This window comes from Lissotriton helveticus, chromosome 1_1 (assembly GCF_964261635.1).
Source record: "Lissotriton helveticus chromosome 1_1, aLisHel1.1, whole genome shotgun sequence".
Taxonomy (NCBI): Eukaryota; Metazoa; Chordata; class Amphibia; order Caudata; family Salamandridae; genus Lissotriton; species Lissotriton helveticus.
The window spans coordinates 391220272-391243930 of NC_136057.1; the positions used below are offsets into that span (position 1 = coordinate 391220272).

Sequence of the window (23659 nt, forward strand, 5' to 3'; positions counted from 1 at the left end):
ACCGAGCAGACGAAGGACCTTCAGGACCGGAACAACCGCTCCATTGTAGAATAAAGGAATCATCTCCTGAATGTCGTGAATTCTTTGAGGTGGAGGGAATGCACGACATACAGAAGTGTCCAGTACTGCACCTATGAACAGGTTGCGCTGGGAGGGCACCAGGTGAGACTTGGGTACATTTATCGAAAAACCCAACCTGTGTAACAACTGAGTTGTCTCCTGCAGATGATGGAGCACCATCTCCGGCGACTCTGCTTTGATCAGCCAGTCGTCTAGATAAGGGAATACAGGAATCCCCGACCTTCTGAGATGCGCAGCCACCACTGCCATCACCTTGGTGAAGACTCGAGGCGCAGTAGTAAGTCCAAAGGGAAGGACCGCAAACTGGTAGTGTTGCGATCCCACCGTAAAACGGAGATACCTCCTGTGCGACTTCAGGATTGGGATGTGAAAATACGCATCCTGCAAGTCGATCGACACCATCCAGTCTTCTTCCATCAGCGCTAGAAGAACCTGAGCAAGGGTGAGCATTTTTAACTTCTCCTGTTTGAGATAGAGGTTCAAAATCCTGAGATCCAGGATAGGCCGAAGCCTGCCATCCTTCTTGGGAATCAAGAAATACCGGGAGTAGCACCCTTGACCCCTCTCCTGCTCTGGAACCACCTCTATCGCACCCTTTCGAAACAGTGCCAGGACTTCCTCCTGCAGGAGAAGCAGGTGGTCCTCCGAACAATAGCCTTGGCAAGGAGGGTAATTGGGAGGGAATTCCTGAAAAGGAAGTGCATACCCATTCTCTACGAGATTGAGAACCCAAAGATCTGATGTAACCGATTCCCAATCTCGTAGAAAATGAGTAAGCCGACCCCCTACTGGCCCTACATGATCCAGAATGGTGGATCTAGGGCTGCTTTGCTGATGCGGGTGGGGGTTGGGCATTATTGGAGGAAGTGGAGGAAGAGGAGACTTGACGTCCACGTCCACGACCCCTCTGTTTACCTCTATAGGATCTATATAGAGGGTTTTGCTGCTGTTGCTGTTGTTGTTGTTGGCCCTGCTTGAAGGGACGAAAAGAAGATCTGCCAAATCCTTTGAACTTTTTAGTCGTCGATCCTCTCATCTGCAGACCCAAAGATCTAGCGGTGGCACGGCTGTCCTTAAACCTTTCCAAGGCTACATCAGCCTTCTTACCGAAAAGGCCAGTTCCATCAAAGGGTAAGTCCAGCAATGTAGATTGCACATCCACAGAGAAATCTGAAGACTTTAGCCAAGCGGCTCTCCTGGTCGCAATGGATGAACCCATAATTCTAGCAACAGAATCCACAGTGTCCATACCGCTTTGAATGACCATGCGGGCAGCAGCCTGAGTGTCAGAGACAACCTCATTAAAGTTCTTCTTATCATCCTCAGGAAGTTTTGATGATAATTGCTTCACTGAGTCCATTAGCGCATGCACGTATCTACCTAAAAGGCAAGTAGCATTTGATGATTTAAGAGCCATGCTCCCAGAAGAGAAAGTCTTCTTCGCAGACAGATCTAATTTTTTAGACTCTTTGTCAGCTGGCACTTGAGGGAAGGAGCCAGCAGCCCTATTAGAGCAAGCCGCCTGAACCACAAGACTTTCCGGAGATGGATGCGTAGAAAGAAATGCAGGGTCATCAGGAGCCACCCTATAGCGTCTTGCAATAACTCTTGAAACTGCAGGAGCAGATAAGGGCTTCTTCCAAATCTCCTTTATTGGATCCGTCCAAATCTCCTTTATTGGATCCGTCAAGGCATCAGTAAATGGCAGTGTAGGTTCCACAATTGAAGAAGGAGAATGTAAGACTTCAGTGAGGATGTTGGGTTTGTACTCCACTGTGGGCAGCTTTAAATTAAGAAGGTCAGCAGCCTTCCTAATGACCACGTGATAGGGTGCCACGTCCCTAGATGGAGCATCAGAAGCTGAAGGTAGAACCCACTCAGGAGAGAGTTCTAGACCACTAGCATCCCGAAGTTCATCGAAATCATCGTCATGATCAGGAAGCTCGCCTTCTTCCACATCAGAACTCTCATCATCTTTTTGTTCTAGAAGGCGCTGAGCTCTTCGCCTCGACCATTCCAATCGAATAGACGTCGATGGATCCGGTAACGACTCCGACGGAGCCGGTTCCGACGTCGATCGAGGAGCCGGAGCAGGACGAGAGTCATGAACAGGTGTGGTACCTCGATCTCGACTGCGAGGTCGATCCGGAGTCGGCGAAGCCGCATGCGGAGTCGAAGACCTCGGTGGAGCCGTACCGAACCATGGTGGAAGAGGCGCCGGCATGAATGGCATAAATGGAGCTGGGGCATACGACTGAGGAATACCCAGATTGTATGATAATGGACCCATGGGACCAACAGGTGCCCCAGTGGGGTACATTGCCCTGGAATATACTCCGAACATTGCATTTAAAAAATGCGAGGGATCCTGTCCAGGACCAGGAAAGGGAGGGTACAGACCTACCGGATCCAATGGAGGTCGCCCCGACACACCCTCACTCTGACCTTCCGGATCCGCAGGAGTCTCCGCTGGAGTCGGTTCTTGAGGAATCACTTCTTCTTCCTCTTCATGTTCCGAGGACATCGGATCCGGATCCGGCTCCGGTTCCGGCTCCGGGGCCGGAGAACCCTCTTTCGATAAAGCAGGAGAAGGAGAGACAAAGTCCTTACGATGTTTATGAGACCTTCTCTTCGAGTCAGAGGATTCCTTCTCTGAATGATGTTTCGAACTGTGCTTCCTCCTCTTATGCTTTCTCCTCGAGGAGCTCGAAGCGTGACCGGAAGCCGATTTAGATCTAGACCTCGATCTTTCTCTGGATTTCGATTTCTCTTTAGATCTCGTATCCTCACCAGATCTCGAACCCGCTCTGGATCTCGACGCCGATACTGACTTCGATCGAGATCTTTGCTTCGACTTCGACCTCCGTGACGTCGATCTTGAATAACGTCCAGAATCCTGTTTTACCTTAGCTAAAAGTAATTTAGCTTCACGTTCTCGAAGTGCCTTCGGATTCATCTTAAAACAGGAATTGCAGTTCTTGACGTCGTGACTCGAACCAAGACACCACAAACAGTCCTTATGTGGGTCAGTGATGGACATCGTGCGGGCACAAGACCTACACGGCTTAAAGCCTGTTTTCCTCGACGACATCTTCGGAGAAGAATCAAGTCGTAAGAGAGAAACAGTGTCTATTAATTAACAGAAAGATACTAAGTATCGCAGTAAGATCCCGAAAACCGTTAGCGTCGAAGACGCGGAAAAAAGGGAACTGACGTCATCACGCTGGCGTGGGCCTGATATGGGGTCGGTGACGTCAGACGGAGTCGCGCGCGATGCCGTGCTCCTGTGACGTCGCCCACTACGAAGAAAATTTCCGAACGTTGCTGGCGCAAGGGGGATATTCACAAGGTGAGGAATCCACACGGCAGATGTATCTATCAGAAAGGCTCAGGCAAGAAACAATTAAATTACTCGCCAAGAGAAAGTGACCACATTGCTTGGGTTGGCCAGGTGGGGTGGTCGGCATTGACGGCAGCAGGTGCTGGGGTTTCCCCTCCTCCGGCTGCTCCAGGCCCAGCTGCTGCAGATACATACCGGCGCGGTGCAATCAGCTGCAGCAGGGCCGGCATGGGGGAGCGGGGGACGTATTGGGGGAAAGCGGTGCTGGCAGTGCTGTCAGGGTGCAGCACAGCGCCTACCCCTTCTCCGGAAGGACCGAAGGGGGCTATCAGCCCGTGATGGTGCGATGGCAAGCAGATGTGTCGGCGAGAGGTGTGAAGAACAGGGGTGCACAGGGGACTAGGAGGAGTGAAAGGTGGCGCAGTGACTGCACAAGTCACTGCTGTATATTGTATTGTATCTATACTTCTATAGCGCTACTGCCACCCTACGGGTATCCTGGCGCTTTATAGATGTCCAGATACTTGATCAGCTGGTTGATGAAGAGAGTGAATGGAACATAGATCAGAGTTTTGGGAAGAGCCAGGTCTTCAGGCCTTTCCTAAATTCGATTAACGAAGCACTCTGTCTAATCACTTGTGGTACCTTGTTCCATAACTGTGCCCCTGCCACACTAAAAGCCCCCTCCCCTCCCGCCCCCCCCCATCCGGGAGCGTTTAAATTTTCTAACTGTCAGCAAACCGGTACCAGAGGACCGGAGCGGTCTCTGATATTATGCATGGGGCTACAAACAAGTTAGAACAAATGATTAAACAATCATTTTTTCCACAAATTTTGGCTAAAATCCATTCGTTGTCGAGGATAGTCTTGTCAATGTTCTAATAATCCAGGGACTGTCACAGTGCCTAAATCCATTCGTTCTCGAGGCTACTCTTGTCAATGTTCTAATAATCCAGGGACTGTTCACAGTGCCTAGAAGCGTTATATATCTGCAGCCGCAAATCAGTTCAAACAACTTTATTTCGGTCAATATGACCTAAAAAGTACAACAAAATACATACAGGATAATTTAAAAGATTGCATCAAAAAAAACAATTGCATATTTTTAAAAAGGAAAGAAGAAAGAAATTAGTATAAAAAATCTCTTTGAGTAATTCCGAACGGGAGACAAGGATCACTTCAAAAGGTGCATGGTGCAAATAAATAAATAAATTAGATAAAAAAGGATCATGAGAAGAATGACCAACATTATTCCCATATATCAAAAGATTTGGTCCTTACACTGGCTTCCCCGGGTCTACAAATCACTCTTACACAAAAGTTTTTAGTGGGTTTGTTGAAATAAGCTAACAATTTACCATTTCCCTGTAGCAAGACAACCACTGCGAGTGACTATTTTCATTCTAGTCCAATCACAGGATAACATTTTGTATGAAATATCAGGGCCAACCGCCCGGTGGAATTATTCCCCGCAGTTTAAGATACGATTGATAATATTCCACCCCAATGGCGTACTAGAGCATCGTAAATTATTTTCATAAAAATCCTACGAGTGCACCACATGGAAAATAGGAAGCCTGCAAAACGATCGGTATACTGGTGTCATACTTCAGTATCCTGAACGCCTCAGAGCACTGCCTGCTTTCCAAGGTTCCTACAATCTGCCCCAACCAACGTCTCCTTGCTTTATCGTAGCCAGGGCAGCTACAGAAGACATGGAGTATAGATTCTTCGGGGCAAGCGCATGCCGGGCAATTTGCAGCTTGCAAACCCTTCCATTTGGATGTAAAGCAACGGAGAGGGAGGGCCCTATGCCTGAACTGTAGATAAAGCTTCCTAGCAGCTACAGGTTTGATGATATCTAGAGCCTGCTCAAAGCAAAATGCATCTTTGATTTCTAAAAAAGCGGAGGTTAATTTGCCTGTATGAGGGCAGCTGTAGAGCTGAGCCAATCTATACTCCATATAATGGGCCTTCAATTCTTTTCTTGTTATTGATACACATGCAGACTCAGGAGCAGCCCAACATTCCCCCAACCCCATACTGGTTAACACAAGTTTGATGTGAGCTAACCACGGCAATTTAGCAGCCCCCGCAGATTACTTCTAACAGAGCCTCCCTATACGATAGAAGATCGGGGGTAGTCCACAAGCGACGCTAATACATTAAGGGTTTAAGGTTCGATACGTCTGCAATCGCCATTATCCCCAAATCTAGTCGGAGCGGGATTAGTGGAGTGCTCCGTGGGAGTCTTAGCATGTCTAAGATAGTGGTTCTCGACCTGCGATAGATTCTCAAGTTTGGAATGGCCCCATAATTCAGCATCATAAAGCGCACCTCTCCGGGCTTGAGCCCTGTATATTTCAATTGCTGGGCTGACCGGTTTCTGTCTAGACTTGCAGAAAACTCATGATGCTGCCTGATGATTGTGCTAATTTAAAAGAAGATTTAATCATTTGAGCCCCCCAATCCATGGTTTCTGTGATGGTGATACCGAGATAAATGAAAGAGGATACTCTTTCGAGAGGTTTACCATTTAATAAAGGGTTGGGACGTGTACTTTTTGGACAATTTAAACGCCATAAATTTGGATTTCTGTAGATTAATTTCTAAACTTCTTATGCTACAGAATACTTCAAATTTATTGAAAACCCTTTGTATCCCCATAGATGATTTGGATACTAATAAAGTATCATCGGCAAACATCATTGCCGGGATTAGGCGGGAGGCTAACTTAGGGGCATCAAGGTCTTTTTCTGCTAACAGGGAGTCTATCAAGCCATTAATGTATAGGCTAAATAAAGGTGGGGCAAGCACACAACCCTGATGCACGCCACGCTTGATCGGAATAGGTGCAGTTAGCTTCTTATCCCTACCAAACCTGATCTGCGCGAAGGTGTTCTCGGGGAGCCGTTTAATCAGATTGATTAAGTATACTGGAACCCCCCCATTGCACAAAGAACTGACCATAATTTTTCCCTCAGGACCAAGTCAAAGGCTGATCTCAGGTCTACAAATATTAAGTAGAGACTACCTCCCTCCAGGCACACGGTCTTCCAGTACAACAATTGTAACCTAAGTATTTGGTCCAGGGTGGACAACTTTTCCCAGAACCCTGCCTGTAAGGGGGATAGTATGCCCTTTTCTTCCATCCAGGTTTGTAGCCTGAGTAGCAAAATGCGCGCAAAGATTTTTGGTGAGATATCCATCAGGCTACTTGGTCTATAATTGGTTGAGAGGAGCGGCAAACCTTTTTTAAAAATCAGGATTATTTCCGCAACAACCCAGCTGGAGGGGGATCTTCATACCCTGAAGAATTGCATTGAATAACACCCAAAAATAGGGAGCCCAAACAGATGGTTCACTTCGAAAAAGATCCCTAGGGATCTTATCCAGGCCTGGAGCTTTACCTTGGGCTATTTTCGCTAAGGCTCCCTTGATTTAATTTAGACTTATACCTGTACTGAGGCGGTCTTATTCAGGGTGGTTGGATTCCCCTTGGTATGGGGGAAGATCAGTCCCCGAGTAACATCCCTCAGGCGAGACGCCCTTCGTCTTCTCTTCCTTGGTATAGAGGGCTTCAAAATGATCCCGCCAGACCTTTTCGTCCAGGTTCGGGTCTACCGATGATTTGGGAGCGGAGCTACCAGTATCAACCACACCCCAAAATGTTCTCTTGTCCTCATCACCCAGGGCAATTCTCAGTGTATCCCACGTTCCAATTCCCACCCTTTTTTAGCTTCTAGGATAGCCAATTTATATGCCTTCCGTTCAGTTTTATTTGTGGGCGGTCATTGGCTTTGATAGAAGCTACTAATTATCTTTTTGCCTTACGGCAGAGATAGTCATACCAAGGGTGGTGGTGGTGGGGGGCGGGGGGAGGATGTCCTACTGGGCCGGTTAGTTTTCTTTTGTATAAAAAAGTTCAATGCAACTTCTCCTAATCTAGCGTGATTCATCTCAACCATATCTAGGGCTATGCAATCTCCATTATGAATTTTTGTAGTAGTAGCCGTGAAAAAGTACTGGCAGTAAAGTTTCATATAGGGTGCTCAATTTATCTTCTGATTGACTAAAGTCAGTCCATCGCACTCTCCGCATACAGTTGGAAATTGTCAGCCTGGAATCTATAAGGTTGTCCGGGATAGACATACTCCCTGGGTTTAATGGTTTTAATTCAAGTACAAGCGCATGGTGATCGCTATCTAGCTGTGGCATAATTTTGAAATCTATCAACCTTTCCCATGATTTGGAGTCGATTATGATATAGTCTAGTAGAGAACCACAATCTTTTCTGTGGAACGTAAAACCATTAGATGTATCGGAAAAAGTTCTCCCATTGCACGCTCTTAGTGAGTGTTTCAGGACAAAGCAATTCATCTGAATTCCCAGGGGGATCATTTTTTAACTGGTGGGCATCTAGTCTCTGGGATTGCCCAGAAGTTATCCTAGTCATATAGGCTATCCATGGGCATGCCCTCTAAGGGCTCAAACTGGCAATTAAAGTCTCTACCTAGGATCACCATATGGTTGTCGGCTACGGTGCCTAAAAATATTGTTAATTCCTCCAACGTGGTAGACTCTTTGCCCAGGGGCGTTGGTCTGGTATATACATTTAGGAGGACTACCGAGATAGACGATAGAAATTGCAATGTGACATATAATATGTCATTGGAGCCTGTGTCAATCTTTTTGGCCGGACAACCCAAATGGGCACCCACCCATGTCATAATGCCTCTAGAAGGTCTCTTTACCCCCAGATGTTGCGGGGGTACTAAATTACGTAAAACCTGACTTAAGAGCACCCCCTCTTGCCCAGGTTTCTTGAAACATGCAGATCTCAAATTGGCTAATAAAAGATTCCTAATCCGGGTCATCCATCTTATTGTTAAGACCCGCAATTTTCCATGATAAAACCCTTGTTTTTAAACAATTGGGCAGGTTCTGGTTGTGAAGAACTAAAGGGGTTGAATGAGATGACACCTTAATAATTCCAACATCATCTTTAAGAATTGGCCCTATGTGTAAACAATTTTTGGAAATGTCAGTCAGAGTTGGTTCACCGTCGGGTTAAGTGCAGCTAGGGGTGCCGCTCATGCTCCCTCCGGCTGGACCCCTTTCAGCGATAATCAAAGGCAGTCAATCACACTGATCTAGACCTGAGAGAGGAGTAAATCTGTTGGTCAAAGGAACCTCTAGAAGTCAAGGTACATCATTTTTAAAAGCCTGGAGTTGCCTGCCCTCCCCACAGAAACTCCGGACACCTGGTGGATAGAACCCAGGTCTATAAAAGAACCCGAAGGGTAAAATAAACACCTTGTCCATATGTCTCCCATCCGCCCCAGCCAAATTGTCCAATAAAAATCTAGGCATCTTAGGGTTATTAAAATTACCTTTACACAATACCCGTTTCCTTCTTTCCTCGAGTAACCGATCCAAGGAGTGTGTCTTGCCATTATCATGTCTGTCCAAATTCCGCTCCCAAATCCCAGCATCCTTTAGACCTGTGGTTCCCAAACTGTGCGCCGCGGCGCCCTGGTCCGTTATCAGGGGCGCCGCGGGCACGATGTGGGAAAGGAAGTGTGAAAGTCACACTAAGAATGTGTCACTTTCACCCCCCCCTCGCCTCCGAGATGAATAGGTTGCTCTGCCCCTAGTGTCTGCCTTTCTGAAGCAGAGCATCACGGCGGCGGGGGAGAGGCGGGGGGGGCGGGACGGGGGGGGTTGCGCACAATCAGCGCGCACAGGACTCTGCTACAGACATAGCTGAGAGGCCCGCCTGCCAAAGAAGATCCAGGCACTTCGTACTCAAAGGCCATAATCCCGCATTTTGGCGCCTGACCGTTCTAACCATTTAAAAAGGCAATCAACTCTTTCAGCTGCTGATGAGCTGTGAAAGAGATGCTGGTCAGTGGCTGAAAGGAAGGTGTTGCAGCACAGGAGGGGGTCATGCTCCTTGTGGAGTCACGAGCACCTTTGGTTATTTAGATGCAAATAGCATTGAAAGAGTAAATGAAACTAATTTTTTCATTTTTTCCCCCTCAATTTTTATATAGAGCAAACTCAACCCAAACATATTGGAGTGCTTTACATGAGCACTAATGACATTTCATAAGGAGTGAGTGCAGGGTCAGGGGCCTGGTGGAGAGCGTTGGGTGGGTGGGTGCGGGGTCAGGGGCCTGGTGGAGAGCGTTCGGTAGGTGGGTGCAGGGTGGGGGGTCTGGTGGAGAGCGTTGGGTGGGTGCAGGGTCAGGGGCCAGGTGGAGAGCGTTGGGTGGGTGGGTGCAGGGTCAGGGGCCTGGTGGAGAGCGTTAGGTAGGTGGGTGCAGGGTCTGGTGGAGAGCGTTGGGTGGGTGCAGGGTCAGGGGCCTGGTGGAGAGCGTTGGGTGGGCGGGTGCGGGGTCAGGGGCCTGGTGGAGAGCGTTAGGTAGGTGGGTGGGGGGTCTGATGGAGAGCGTTGGGTGGGTGCAGGGTCAGGGGCCTGGTGGAGAGCATTGGGTGGGTGCAGGGTCAGGGGCCTGGTGGAGAGCATTGGGTGGGTGGGTGCGGGGTCAGGGGCCTGGTGGAGAGCGTTGGGTAGGTGGGTGCAGGGTGGGGGTCCTGGTGGAGAGTGTTGGGTGGGTGGGTGCAGGGTGGGGGGCCTGGTGGAGAGCATTGGGTGGGTGGGTGCAGGGTGGGGGTCTAGTGAAGAGCGTTGGGTGGGTGCAGGGTCAGGGGCCTGGTGGAGAGTGTTGGGTGGGTGGGTGCGGGGTCAGGGGCCTGGTGGAGGGCGTTGGGTGGGTGGATGCAGGGTGGGGGGTCTGGTGGAGAGCGTTGGGTGGGTGCAGGGTCAGGGGCCTGGTGGAGAGCGTTGGGTGGGTGGTTGCAGGGTGGGGGGCCTGGTGGAGAGCGTTGGGTGGGTGGGGGGTCTGGTGGAGAGCGTTGGGTGGGTGGGGGGTCAGGGGCCTGGTGGAGAGCATTGGCTGGGTGGGTGCGGGGTCAGGGGCCTGGTGGAGAGCGTTGGGTGGGTGCAGGTCCTGGTGGAGAGCGTTGGGTGGGTGGGTACAGGGTGGGGGGCCTGGTGGAGAGCGTTGGGTGGGTGGGTGCAGGGTGGGGGGGTCTGGTGGAGAGCGTTGGGTGGGTGCAGGGTCAGGGGCCTGGTGGAGATTGTTGGGTGGGTGGGTGCGGGGTCAGGGGCCTGGTGGAGAGCGGTGGGTGGGTGCAGGGTGGGGGGTCTGGTGGAGAGCGTTGGGTGGGTGCAGGGTCAGGGGCCTGGTGGAGAGCGTTGGGTGGGTGGGTGCAGGGTGGGGGGCCTGGTGGAGAGCATTGGGGGGTCTGGTGGAGAGCGTTGGGTGGGTGCAGGGTCAGGGGCCTGGTGGAGAGCATTGGGTGGGTGGGTGCGGGGTCAGGGGCCTGGTGGAGAGCGTTGGGTGGGTGGGTGCAGGGTGGGGGTCCTGGTGGAGAGCGTTGGGTGGGTGGGTGCGGGGTCAGGGGCCTGGTGGAGAGCGTTGGGTGGGTGGTTGCAGGGTGGGGGGCCTGGTGGAGACCATTGGGTGGGTGGGTGCAGGGTGGGGGGTCTGGTGGAGAGCGTTGGGTGGGTGCAGGGTCAGGGGCCTGGTGGAGAGCGTTGGGTGGGTGGGTGCGGGGTCAGGGGCCTGGTGGAGAGCGTTGGGTGGGTGGGTGCAGGGTGGAGGTCCTGGTGGAGAGCGTTGGGTGGGTGGGTGCGGGGTCAGGGGCCTGGTGGAGAGCGTTGGGTGGGTGGTTGCAGGGTGGGGGGCCTGGTGGAGACCATTGGGTGGGTGGGTGCAGGGTGGGGGGTCTGGTGGAGAGCGTTGGGTGGGTGCAGGGTCAGGGGCCTGGTGGAGAGCGTTGGGTGGGTGGGTGCAGGGTCAGGGGCCTGGTGGAGAGCGTTGGGTGGGTGGGTGGGTGCGGGGTCAGGGGCCTGGTGGAGAGCGTTGGGTGGGTGGGTGCGGGGTCAGGGGCCTGGTGGAGAGCGTTGGGTGGGTGGGTGCAGGTCCTGGTGGAGAGCGTTGGGTGGGTGCGGAGTCAGGGGCCTGGTGGAGAGCGTTGGGTAGGTGGGTGCAGGGTGGGGGCCTGGTGGAGTGCGTTGGGTGGGTGGGTGCAGGGTGGGGGGTCTTGTGGAGAGCGTTGGGTGGGTGCAGGGTCAGGGGCCTGGTGGAGAGCTTTGGGTGGATGGGTGGGTGCGGGGTCAGGGGCCTGGTGGAGAGCGTTGGGTGGGTGCAGGGTGGGGGTCCTGGTAGAGAGCGTTGGGTGGGTGGGTGCGGGGTCAGGGGCATGGTGGAGAGCGTTGGGTGGGTGGGTGCAGGGTGGGGGGCCTGGTGGAGAGCGTTGGGTGGATGGGTGTAGGGTGGGGGGGTCTGGTGGAGAGCGTTGGGTGGGTGCAGGGTCAGGGCCCTGGTGGAGAGCGTTGGGTGGGTGGGTGCGGGGTCAGGGGCCTGGTGGAGAGCATTGGGTGGGTGGGTGCAGGGTGGGGGCCCGGTAGAGAGCGTTGGGTGGGTGCAGGTTCAGGGGCCTGGTGGAGAGCATTGGGTGTGTGCAGGGTGAGAGGCCTGGTGGAGAGCGTTGGGTGGGCGCCTTATGCCTTGATGCAGCCGCACTCTGCCAGCTTCTGTCTTTGCCTCACTCCTCGTTGAGGGGTCGTCACTCGTGACTGCTGCATGTTGGAGAGTGGGAGGGGAGAAGGGTGCAAGGCAAAGGGGAGAATTTTTTTTTATATTTCTTTCTTTATTCGGTATTTCGCAAGGAAAACCATAAAAGGAACATTAAACAATAAAATTTACATAATTACACAAACATGCCAATTATATGTAAGTTCCAGAGAAATTCATGCGAAGGAAATATACAATAGAAATAAAGAGAAGTATTAAAATACTGAAATTCATCCTTATTGCATTTACGCGAAGGTGTTTTACAGATTTTTTCTATGGTTCATAATACATTTAAAAAAATTAAGAACTATGTAACAAACATCTTCGGAGTCTAACATTTGCAATCGAAGGAAAACTGGTCGACATTGTCTAAGGCCCCAGCGCCTGAATAAGGGAAGTAGCAAAATTTTTCTGTGTGGGTGATAAAATTTGCAGAACATGATCACATGTATATTGGTCTGAATAGATTTCCCATCACAGGGACAAAAGGGGAGAATTGAGTCCCAGCCATTATTTAGAGGAAAAACAACCAGTCTGAAGAAAGTATCCAATCTGAATCTAGTCATCAGCATTCTCTTATATGTTGTAATCTGCAAAATTAAGTACAGTTGGATGCCATATGTTGTCTGCACCAGATTCGCATGGATAACTGATGGTTTTGATGACTCAGAAGCCAGTCTCAATGTCTCTAGATGGTGAGGGCTTGTTGCTTTAGGGCCTTCCTCGACAGGTCAACTATAGACTCTGGTTCGAGGAAGTAATTCTCAAAGCCAAGGTCTTTAAAAAAATTCCTGATATAGCAGAGCCACTTAACTTTTGAGGACTGATCAAGCGACATTGTATCAGCCACAATTGACTGAGTTAGCGTGTTTTTGTCAGATGTCCAGATGCGCCGCCACATCAGCGGTTGAATTTTGAGTAGGTCCTTTAAGTAGGGGATTCCCAGTTCCATATGGGAGGCATAAGTTGACGTGCCTCTTGGAGTGGCTAAGAGAAATCTTAAAAAGGTATTTTCTGAAATCTGAGGGGCTCTGGTATCCGTATGACCCCCACACTCCCGCTAGATACAGGGCGATGGCCTGGCACTTAGCATTGTACATTTTCAGTAATTCTACTGGTGCCCTCCTCCCCAACCTCTGAGAGAAGCTCATTAGGGCCGCTATCGATCATTTAAACAAATGGCATCTGGTCTCCACTGCTGGTTTCCATGTCAGCCTAACGTCTATCATGATCCCGAGGTATGGGTACTGAGTGGTGATCTCGAGTTTTTGATTGTCGAGGTATATCTCTTTAATACCCTTTTTTTCCACCCCCTGAGATCATGACACACGTTTTTTTTACATTCACTTTTAGATCCAGGCCACTCATAAAGGTTGTGTATCTGTTCAGGGAGCTCTGGAGTTCGCGCGGGGTTCGCGCAAGAATGACGGCATCGTCCGCATAGAGCAGAGCTGGAATCAGGCGCTGTTTTACATGTGGGAGGTCCTGAGCCCCCCTCAACATCTCCCCCTCCAAACCATTGGTATAGAGTGAGAAGAGGAAGGGGGCCAGGATACATCCCTGCCTGACTCCACGCTCTACGCCAAAAGGTGCCGTCAGCTCACCGTTCCTCCCAAAGCAAACTCTTGCCGAAGCTCCAGAGTAGAGCTCCCTCAGGAAATCTAGTAGGGGGGGATCCACACCCATTTGAGTTAAGACCGTCCACAGCTTTGAGTGCGAAACGCAATCAAATGCGGCGGACAGGTCCACATAGACCATGTACACCATATTCTTCTTAGCCTGAATATATTTACTCATTATCAGGCTAAGATTGAGGGCCTGCTCCACCGTTCCGAACCCCTCTCGGAAACTAAACTGGAGGTCGGAGATAATGCCTCTTTCCTTACCCCACAGCTGAAGTCGCTCTAGGATAACTCTTCCTACAACTTTACCAAGCGAGTCCAGCAATGAGATGGGGCGATAGCATTTCACGTCCTGGCGGTCCCCTTTTTTAAAGATAGGGACCATAATTGACCTAGTCCAAGAGTCTAAAACTCCCTCACTTGCCACGGCCATGCACACTCTTGTAAGAATGGGCGCCCATAGGTCCAAGTTATATTTAAAAAGGTCCACTGGGACGCCATCGGGACCTGGAGCTTTCCCGGACTTGCTTATTTTCAAGGCCACTAGTATGTCGGGTAACTCAAAGGACAGCGGGATTGGATACTGTACCTTTATGGGGGAATTCGCCGACCCGCCTACTTTCACATCGGCTTTAAAGATATTTGTGAAGTGGGCCACCCAAGTTTCCTCATCTATAGCCACCACAATCCTAGGGGTATTTTTATCTGTGAGATAGGGAGCTCTAACCGTGCGCCAAAAAGCTTCACTATTTTTTGAAAGAGCGCTCTTGTGCAGATCATCCCAAAGTTTCTCCTTCAGTTCTTGAGTTCTTAACTTGCGTTCCTGGGTATATGAGCGTCTAAGGAGTTGGATCTGTCCCGCATCTCTAGGTGTGTTGTGTAAGGCAGATTTTAATGCGGAAAGGGCTCTAGTGCAGCTGTGGTTATTTATTTTATTTATTCATTTATTCAAAGTTTTATATAGCGCGAACAAGATCCTTACAGATATCAGAGCGCTTCACAAAGACAGGGTAGGGGCAGTGGGAGTGAACAGAGATAATGGGAGCAGTATAATAGGAGCAGTATAATAGTCACTAACATGATAGGATAATAGTAACATACATAAAGCATATCGATATACACTCAGGTAAACAAGTAATATAAGGCGGTACGAGTCATTGATCTCAACACAGAGGTGTTCAGGTGCACCTTGGGTGTGTGGATGGCTTCTACCAAAGCCTTAGTGTAGAGAGAACACTGAGTGAGGGTATCAGGAGAGTGAATCAGTAAACCAACGTGTATCATATATTGGAAATGACACCAACGAGTTAGAAGTATAGTGCCAGAGGACAGGTGCACAGTGATACATAGCAATGCAGAGTTTCCGATCCAGCACCAATAGTGTTCAGGAGATCTTGGCCAGAAGGATGGTTTTCACCTCTTTCTTGAAGAGTGCAGTGGAGGAGATCAGCCTGGTTTCAGGCGGGAGCGCATTCCAGATCCTGGGTGCCATTCCAGAGAAGGAGCGCTTGTATGTTTTCTCTTTCCGGAATCTACGAGGTTTCAGGAGTAAGTTTTTTGAACTTCTATTGGATCTCGAACCTCCTGATATAGACAACTTTTGGGCGAGGTAGTTGGGTGCATTGTGGTGCACGGCCGCGTGTGTCATAACTGCAATTTTTAACTGTATTCTGGCTTCAAAAGGCAGCCATTTTAGAGCCTTTAAGTCTGGGGATATATGCGAATGCTTTCTTGAGCCAGTTATGAGTCTCGCTGCAGCGTTCAGGGAGGCTCTTAGGGGTGCAGTTGTGGAAAGCGGGAGTCCGCTGAGGGCCACAAGTCCGTAGTCTATTCGAGGGATGACTAAATCTTGTACCGCATTTCGGAAGTCTTCAGCAGGGAGGAAGGGTTTAATTTTCCTCAATGTGTTGATTTGGAAATTAGCTGCTTTTGTGGCTTTGCTAACGTGCTGCTGCATGTTGAGCTTGGCATCGAGTGTGATGCCTAGGGATTTCGCCGAATCCACGATGGTAGGTTGGACATTGAGTGCTGTTAGGTTATTGAGCCATGTTTGGGTGGTGGAAATTTTCGCCGGGGGTGAGATGAGTAGGAACTCGGTTTTCAGAGCATTTAGTTTGAGGTGATTGTCTGCCAGCCAAGATTGAGTGTTTATGAGCGTGGAGTTCAGATGTTTGATGTCTTCCGGGGACTGTAGCTTTAGGTAGAGTTGAGTGTCGTCGGCGTACATATGGAATTGGACATTGGAAGCTTGGAGCAAGGTGGCGAGTGGTTCCATGACGAGGTTGAACAGTGTGGGGGAGAGAGAGGATCCTTGTGGAACACCTAGATCTGCAGGTCGATCTTGAACTTCTGTGACCGGTTGTGAAGGAAGGATGAAAACCATTTGAGAACAGTTCCTGATAGACCCATTCTAGTGCTTAGCAGCTCCAGCAAGTTCTCATGTTTGACCGTGTCAAATGCTGACGAGAGATCAAGAAGGATGAGGAGGCAGGACTCATTGCGATCAAGAATTTGGAGGGCGTCATCAATTATGTGTGTCATAGCTGTTTCCGTGCTATGTTTCGCTCGGAAGCCTGATTGATGAGGGTTGAGGAGGTCAAATTGGTCAATGTGTTTAGTTAGTTGTAGTTGGACACATTTTTCCAGCAGTTTGGCCAGGGTGGGGATATTGGTGATGGGCCGGTAATTGTTTAGGTCAGACGGATCAGCTGTGGGTTTCTTGAGTATAGGCGTGACCTGAAAAGGGTTAAACCACCCTTTTTTGCTGTGATGTTTAGGCGTTGGTTTAGCCGTAAGCAATCCCTTGATTATCTCTAGGATTTCATTAAAATTATTTAAACCATCTTTATGGTTTACCGAGAGGTCCAGGCATTTAATTATGTAAGGATACGCCCGCTCCACCAGTTCTTTCTTGATTTGATTAGGGTTAATTTTTTCCCATTTTATTGTGTAGCCGTTCTTTTTACCTAGTTCCAGCCTATTTTGGGCGAGGGTATTTGCTATTTGAGTGTTTTGGGGCTTGAGCTCAGTTAGATGAAGGTCTAACCTCAGTGCAGAGTGATCGCTCAATGGATTGGAAATAACCTGGTAATCTTTGGTTATGGGTAACAGTCCAGGAGACAGGAAGATGTAATCGACTGTCGTTTGGTGGCCTCTACCCACGTAGGTCGGATGGAAAGAGTTTTTTTCCAAATTTGGGTAGTTTGCAATTACCAGGTCCAAGTCGGAGAGCAAGTTGTTCATTGCGTTTCCCAACTTGGTGTGGACAAAGTGAGCTAATGGAGCCTCAAATTCATCCATGAACCCACAACATCCGGAATTTGCCATGGGATACGGATGGAGATTAAAATCCCCTCCCCATATAAGGTGAAACGTTCCGGGTCGATCCTTCCACTGATAAAGGTGTCTTAGTCTCTCCTGTATATCACCAACAAGGGTCAAGAATTGATCTTCTAAATTATTGTAGGAATTTACTAGAAGGATAGACTCCTTGTTGGTAAAAGACAGAGAGAGGATTTGACAGTTAGGGTCGGTGAAAACACTTTTAGATGGTTGAGTGTATTTGCAATAAACGTTGTTAACCCTCCTTTGGGCCTACCCATTGCGCTGCGCAGAGCTGGGGAAAATTATGTTTTGTAGCCCAAAAGATGTAGGTCTATTATAGACCAGGTCTCTTGAAGGCAAATTATTTTGCCTTGCTCAAGAAAATTCAGGGCTGTCCCATCCTCAATTTTTGGGCGTAAACCCGCCACGTTCCAAAAAAGGAGGGGTATGGGCGATGTTTCAGCTTTTATGATTACTAGCTCTGGGGTCGGCAGGAGGTTTATTTTAGGTGGCCGGTGTGATGATTTGGGATTAATGTAATCAGCGTCCGTTGATGGTCAATCAACCATTTTGAGTGCGCTGAATCTGTTAGTCAACGGGATGTTATGCCAAGAATCCCAATGAGGCGATTCTCTATATACCTTCCTCTGCAAATGTGGGCCCCATTCTTCCCAGTGTCCTCCCTGATGGCGTGGTCCTGCTAGATGCCAAGAATTGTCATAGTCACAATGGCAGGGGGCCCCATAATGTCTAGTATCATGGAATGCGACCTGGCGAGGGGGTGGTTCAGGCCAGGGAAAGGCAGCATCCTCAAAAAAATTATTATTGGGTTGTCTTGCGGGATAAAAGAAGGAAAGTGGTTTAATACTAATACCCCCGTTTACAATTGTTTGGTCCCAGGAGCAGATATAATCTGCTACCCTAGGATCTTCGAAGGTAATGATAATGCAGTCCCCTGGAAACATTTTTCTACCTTTGCCCACCCAGGTTGTCCTACGTACTGAGGAAATCCTTCCATGCCAATTTGGTGGCATGGGACGGCCTGTAGCCAATGTTGTACTTTATTTTTCAAGGACCAAGGCGGTTCCAAGTTATGGGCGGCTAACTCAGGAACGCCAGTCATAACCGCTACATAAGGTGAAGCGTCTGGTGGCAGATCTACAGGGATTCTCCCCTCTCCAGGGCCTCTAGGAACATGTCTTTTGCCTGTTTGGGGAAGAAGCTTAGGTGCCAAAGTTTTAGTCGTTGCTTTATTTTTTGCCACTGGCTGTGATATAGATGTTATTAGTGGCGAGGCATTTCCCTGTGTCTGTGTAGTGGCTACATTGTTGATTAAATTTGGGGTAGTCGTAGTGGATGTTGTTATGGGTGTTGCGCTAGAGGTCAATACCATGGGAGTTGTGACCTGCACTACATTCTTTTGGGGAATGGCAGGTTTCGAGATGGCACCTACGGGTTTTGCAGGGGGCTGGTTAATATGATTAGTTCCCCCTCTTTTCTGGGGCCCAGCCCGTTGCTTATGATGTGAAAGATTAATAAGCTTGGACATCTGACTCTCTAACTTTGCTAACTTTTGTTCTACCGGTTGTAAGAATAGCTTAAAAAGATCGGCGATCTTGTTTAAAAGGAATAGATTATCGCTATCTGTAGATCCCTTATCAGTAGATAAAAGAATTGGTGAGTCTATGATCACGGGGGTAGAGGATTCCTGATCAGTGTGATGAATTAAAGCGGTAACAATTTGTTGGTCTAATCTTGGGGGAGGGAGCCGTAATATACATGGGGAGTGTTCCAACATAGTGGGGGTAGGGGTTTTCTGGTCATTCTTTCTTTTACTTATTGCACCCTCCCTCCTTCCCCTTACTTGGATTCTCTCCAAGGATGACATTAGTGGGGGGGTTTGCGGTAGAAGCTCGGGCGTTTTTTCTAAGTCAGAACTCAGTTGTGAGACTGCGAGCTCGGATACCGACAAATCCACATTGGGCAAACTACGTCTCCCCTCTCCAGGCGCCCTCGATCCTTCTTTGTTACCACCCGGGACAGGAGTTCTGGCTTCTGCCAGGTTGCCCAAAGAGGATCTTTTGGCGAATGCTAAATCTAAAGAAACCCTTTCCTCTATCAGTGAGATGCTTTGGTCAATGAAAGTATTAGCCTTAATAATGAAATCATCCATTGGGCCTAGCAGTTTACTCACGCTCCCAGGGGCCTTAGTCTTCTTTCCTCTGGTTACCACCATATTGTATACAATAAGTCAGGCTAAAAGTGGTAGTTAAGATTACAATATAATTTATAAGATTAAAATTGATTTCAAAAGGGGGTGGCCCAGTCCAGTCTCTCCGGTCCTCGAACGGCCTCGAACGGCCTCAAACGGCCTCAAACGGCCTCAAACGGCCTCAAACGGCCTCAAACGGCCTCAAACGGCCTCAAACGGCCTCAAACGGCCTCAAACGGCCTCAAACGGCCTCAAACGGCCTCAAACGGCCTCAAACGGCCCGGGCTTCGCACCGGGCTTCGCACCGGGCTACGTCCCGCGCGCGTCCCGCTTCGTGGAGAGCTCGGAGTGTTCTTGTAGCCCTCAGCGGTCAGAGGGGGGCGTGGCCGCTGCGGGAAGAGGCTACAGCTGGTAGATTCGCCTCGCAGTCCCACAGCGGTAGGGAGGGGTCAGCGGCTCACCGGCACAGCCGACACGGCGCTCCCAGCGTCCACGCAGCCCCAGCAGCAACACAGGCGGGAGTCCAGTTCCCTCGTGGAACCAAGCAGGAGGGCAAAAAGCAAGTGAGAAGCACCCGCGGAGCGGGTGCTGCGAAAAGTTATACTTTTCCAAGTTCAGGGGGCGTGGCCGCTGCGGGAAGAGGCTACAGCTGGTAGATTCGCCTCGCAGTCCCACAGCGGTAGGGAGGGGTCAGCGGCTCACCGGCACAGCCGACACGGTGCTCCCAGCGTCCACGCAGCCCCAGCAGCAACACAGGCGGGAGTCCAGTTCCCTCGTGGAACCAAGCAGGAGGGCAAAAAGCAAGTAAGGGGAGAAGGGTGCAGGGGAGAAGGGTGCAAGGCAGAGGGGAGAAGGGTGCTAGGCAGAGGGGAGAAGGGTGCTAGGCAGAGGGGAGAAGGGTGCTAGGCAGAGGGGAGAAGGGTGCTAGGCAGAGGGGAGAAGGGTGCTAGGCAGAGGGGAGAAGGGTGCTAGGCAGAGGGGAGAAGGGTGCTAGGCAGAGGGGAGAAGGGTGCTAGGCAGAGGGGAGAAGGGTGCTAGGCAGAGGGGAGAAGGGTGCTAGGCAGAGGGGAGAAGGGTGCTAGGCAGAGGGGAGAAGGGTGCTAGGCAGAGGGGAGAAGGGTGCTAGGCAGAGGGGAGAAGGGTGCTAGGCAGAGGGGAGAAGGGTGCTAGGCAGAGGGGAGAAGGGTGCAAGGCAGAGGGGAGAAGGGTGCAAGGCAGAGGGGAGAAGGGTGCAAGGCAGAGGGGAGAAGGGTGCAAGGCAGAGGGGAGAAGGGTGCAAGGCAGAGGGGAGAAGGGTGCAAGGCAGAGGGGAGAAGGGTGCAAGGCAGAGGGGAGAAGGGTGCAAGGCAGAGGGGAGAAGGGTTCTAGGCAGAGGGGAGAAGGGTTCTAGGCAGAGGGGAGAAGGGTTCTAGGCAGAGGGGAGAAGGGTACAAGGTAGAAAAGGGTGCAAGGCTGAGGTGAAGTAGGGTACAAGGGGAAGGGGAGAAGGGTGCAAGGTGGAGGGGGAAAGAGTGCAAGGGGGATGGTGATAAAGTTAATAATTCCCCCCCCCCCCCAAAAAACATTTCTGCGGATACCCATGATCAGAGCCCACCTCACGTAAACTTCTTGTAACGCCACAGAGCTCCTTGAGCCTTTCTCTAGCCTGGTTACTTTTAGTGGGAGTGCTTTATACTACTCTATGTAGCGCGGGGATACACAGTTGTGCAGCCATGCGCTTTATAAAACGCTTTATTATTATGTATGCATTGAGATGTACTTTATAAGATCTTTGTGATTGCAAATAAAGTTTTATGACAGTGATGGCTACTCTCTGAATCCTTCATCATGTCTAGGCTTGATTCTTCATGTAGACCAGTGGTTCCCAAAGGGTGCACCGCGGCACCCCGGTGCGCGGGTAAAAAAATGGTGGGGAGCCACGGCCAACTTCCAATTAGGTCAAGGGAGCCACAGGACAAAACAGTTTGGGAACCACTGCTTTAGACTATTAGTAAGCTAATGCAGACCTTTTAACATTAATTGATCAGTGGTTTCTGTCTGCATAGCCCGTAGTGGTGGAACATTCACTAGAACAACCACTAGAGGGGTGGAGATGGAGGGTCGAAGTCCCGGGAAACTCAGCATTGTGCCCCCATCTCCCAGTCGTTGGATGTCTGTAGGATGGGTTAATTGCCTTACTGGAGGAAGAGTATCACAACTGGTGTCCTTTGGTGACACTGTTCTCATATCCAATCTGTCATCCACAGGCTCATAATTGTCTGGGCATACTCGCTCAACAAATTCCCTGCTGGTACGTCACAATTGTCCTTAGAAAGTAAATTTCTCTAGATTACTACTGTTGGCTCTATAGATGGACTAGAGGCAATTTCTTGCAGAGGTTGACGATTTAAGCGCATAGGTTTAGCTGTAACCGGGGCTGGCACAGAGTTCACTAATTGGTTAGCGTAGATCCCCGTTGTGGTCTTTGGATGGGCTGAAAGGACCTCAATGGCCGAGAGGCTTAATTTCGCCTGAGTTTCAACATTAACAAGTCGTTCTTCAATCCGGGTCAGTCTATAAGTAATAGGGGATAGTAGAGTTGACAAGAGATTTTCCAGCATTCTCCACATATCCTCGTTAGGGTTTGAGGAGTGACCGCTCAATGCTGCAAGGTCGAAGTCTGGGGGGGTCATTACCTCGGTACTCGAAATACTTGGTATAACTGGTTGGGTGCGTCCTCCATTTTTATTAGTCCTGGGCGCTTTTGCTATAGTTGGCCTCTGGGGGCCACTTCCTCTCTTCCTTTTAGTTGGTGGATCAGGTAAACATTTATTGTTATTGGTTTTATTCTTTTCCAAGGATCTAGCTGACGATCTTAAGGGAACACTAGTTACAGTGGGTACAGTAACTGTAGGAAGTTTTGCCAAGCTATCCTGAAGACTTGATGGAATGGACACGGAGGTGCTATCCTCAGAAGTTAAACTGTAGTTGTATTTGTAGTGTTAACCGGTGAGAGTGCTGTAGCAATTAAGCCTAGCGACTATCTTTTCATCAAGCGTGGATCCAAAGACAAGCGGCGCTCAGTTAGCGCTATTGCCTTCAAGGACAGACGTTGCCTTAATTATAAACTGGTCTAAAGTCCCTGTAATGCTTCCACCAATAGGGGCATCTAGTCTCTTCGTGTCCCGCTTGCTCATTGTTAATGAAATGAAAAGAAACGAGCCAGGCGTTCAACAAATGTTAGAGTGCACAATTAAGGTAGTTAAACGTTTGAAGAAAATGAACTAACCTTTTAGTGGAAGATATTAGAGAATGGGCCCAGCCCAGCCTCGTCCGGTCTCTGATGGGCGCGGACGGGAGCCCAACGATGGCTTTAAAGCGCCTCCTGGCGCTGGTGAGTGACACGCCCGTGAAGCGCCCCGGGGACTCTGGGAAGTGAAGTCCCGGGCGCAGAGTACAACGTTGGCAGTGCCCCACGGACTGTTTGCGGGAAGAGGAGCACCTCAATAATGGTGTCCGAGGCATACGTCTGTCTTCTGGGAGTTGGTCTGGTGCCTTAGCCAAGAAGCAACAAAAGTTAGCACTGTTCAAGCAAAAGCGTCCGTGGCTGTGTCTCCTGAAACAGAATCGCTCTCAATAAAGTTTGAAAAAGAAAAAAAACTAAAGGAAAGCAGCGTCCCTGTTCCACCGCAAGCTAACGCTGTAGTGAAGGTTTCTAAAACTGCCAAACTGTATCCAGATTCAAAAAGAAGAAAAAACATCAAGAGTGGGCAGAGTCTAATATAGCGTGGACTCCCTTTGAAGGCAGTCGAGTACTCCTCGGAGATGGCGCTTCTCGGAGAGGATACGGGAACCCAATTCATGGCTTGGATGCAGCGGAAGCTGATGAGCTAATCAGCGTGTTCTTAAGCTGATAAGGTATTTCTTGAGAGCAACCGTTTATGAAGGGGCAGCAGCAGCCCAAGCAACCCTCGCCGGGTGAAACAGAGCCGCAAGTGAAAAGCGCGGTGTGCCAGTGGCTCGTACCGCAGAGCAGCAAACAGCCGCGAGCAAAGGGGCGGTGTGTCAGCTAATCGCAACGCCAAGTCAGGAAGAGTATGCAACACTTAGCCACCGAGTCCAGCAGACGACACAGCTTGTATCTTAGTTTTCTGAGTTCCTAATCCCTCTGGAACGCCATCGGATGCACTTGCAGCTAGAAAATGGGGAGAATCACCCGAATCAGGAGCAGCGCAAATCAATTGTGCGCTTCTGGACTAAGGGAACAAGCGCTCGCCATGACACAGCATTTTGTCTCTAAGCCCCGTCCTTTCCAGACTGGGCGCCCAGACTTCCTGCTGGAGTAAAAGGTTCCTTATCTTCTTTATGGTGCCATCTGGACCCATAAAGAAGATAAGAAACCTTTTACTTCAGCAGTGAGTCAAGGAACCTGATCTGAAAAGGACGGGGCTTA

At 49.9% G+C, this 23659-nt stretch overlaps 1 protein-coding gene across 8 annotated transcripts in view; it reads right to left on the reverse strand.

Moving 5' to 3' along the window:
• FOXM1 (forkhead box M1) overlaps positions 1–23659 on the reverse strand; it is a 260165-nt gene that overhangs the window by 178750 nt on the left and 57756 nt on the right. The window lies entirely within an intron of this gene.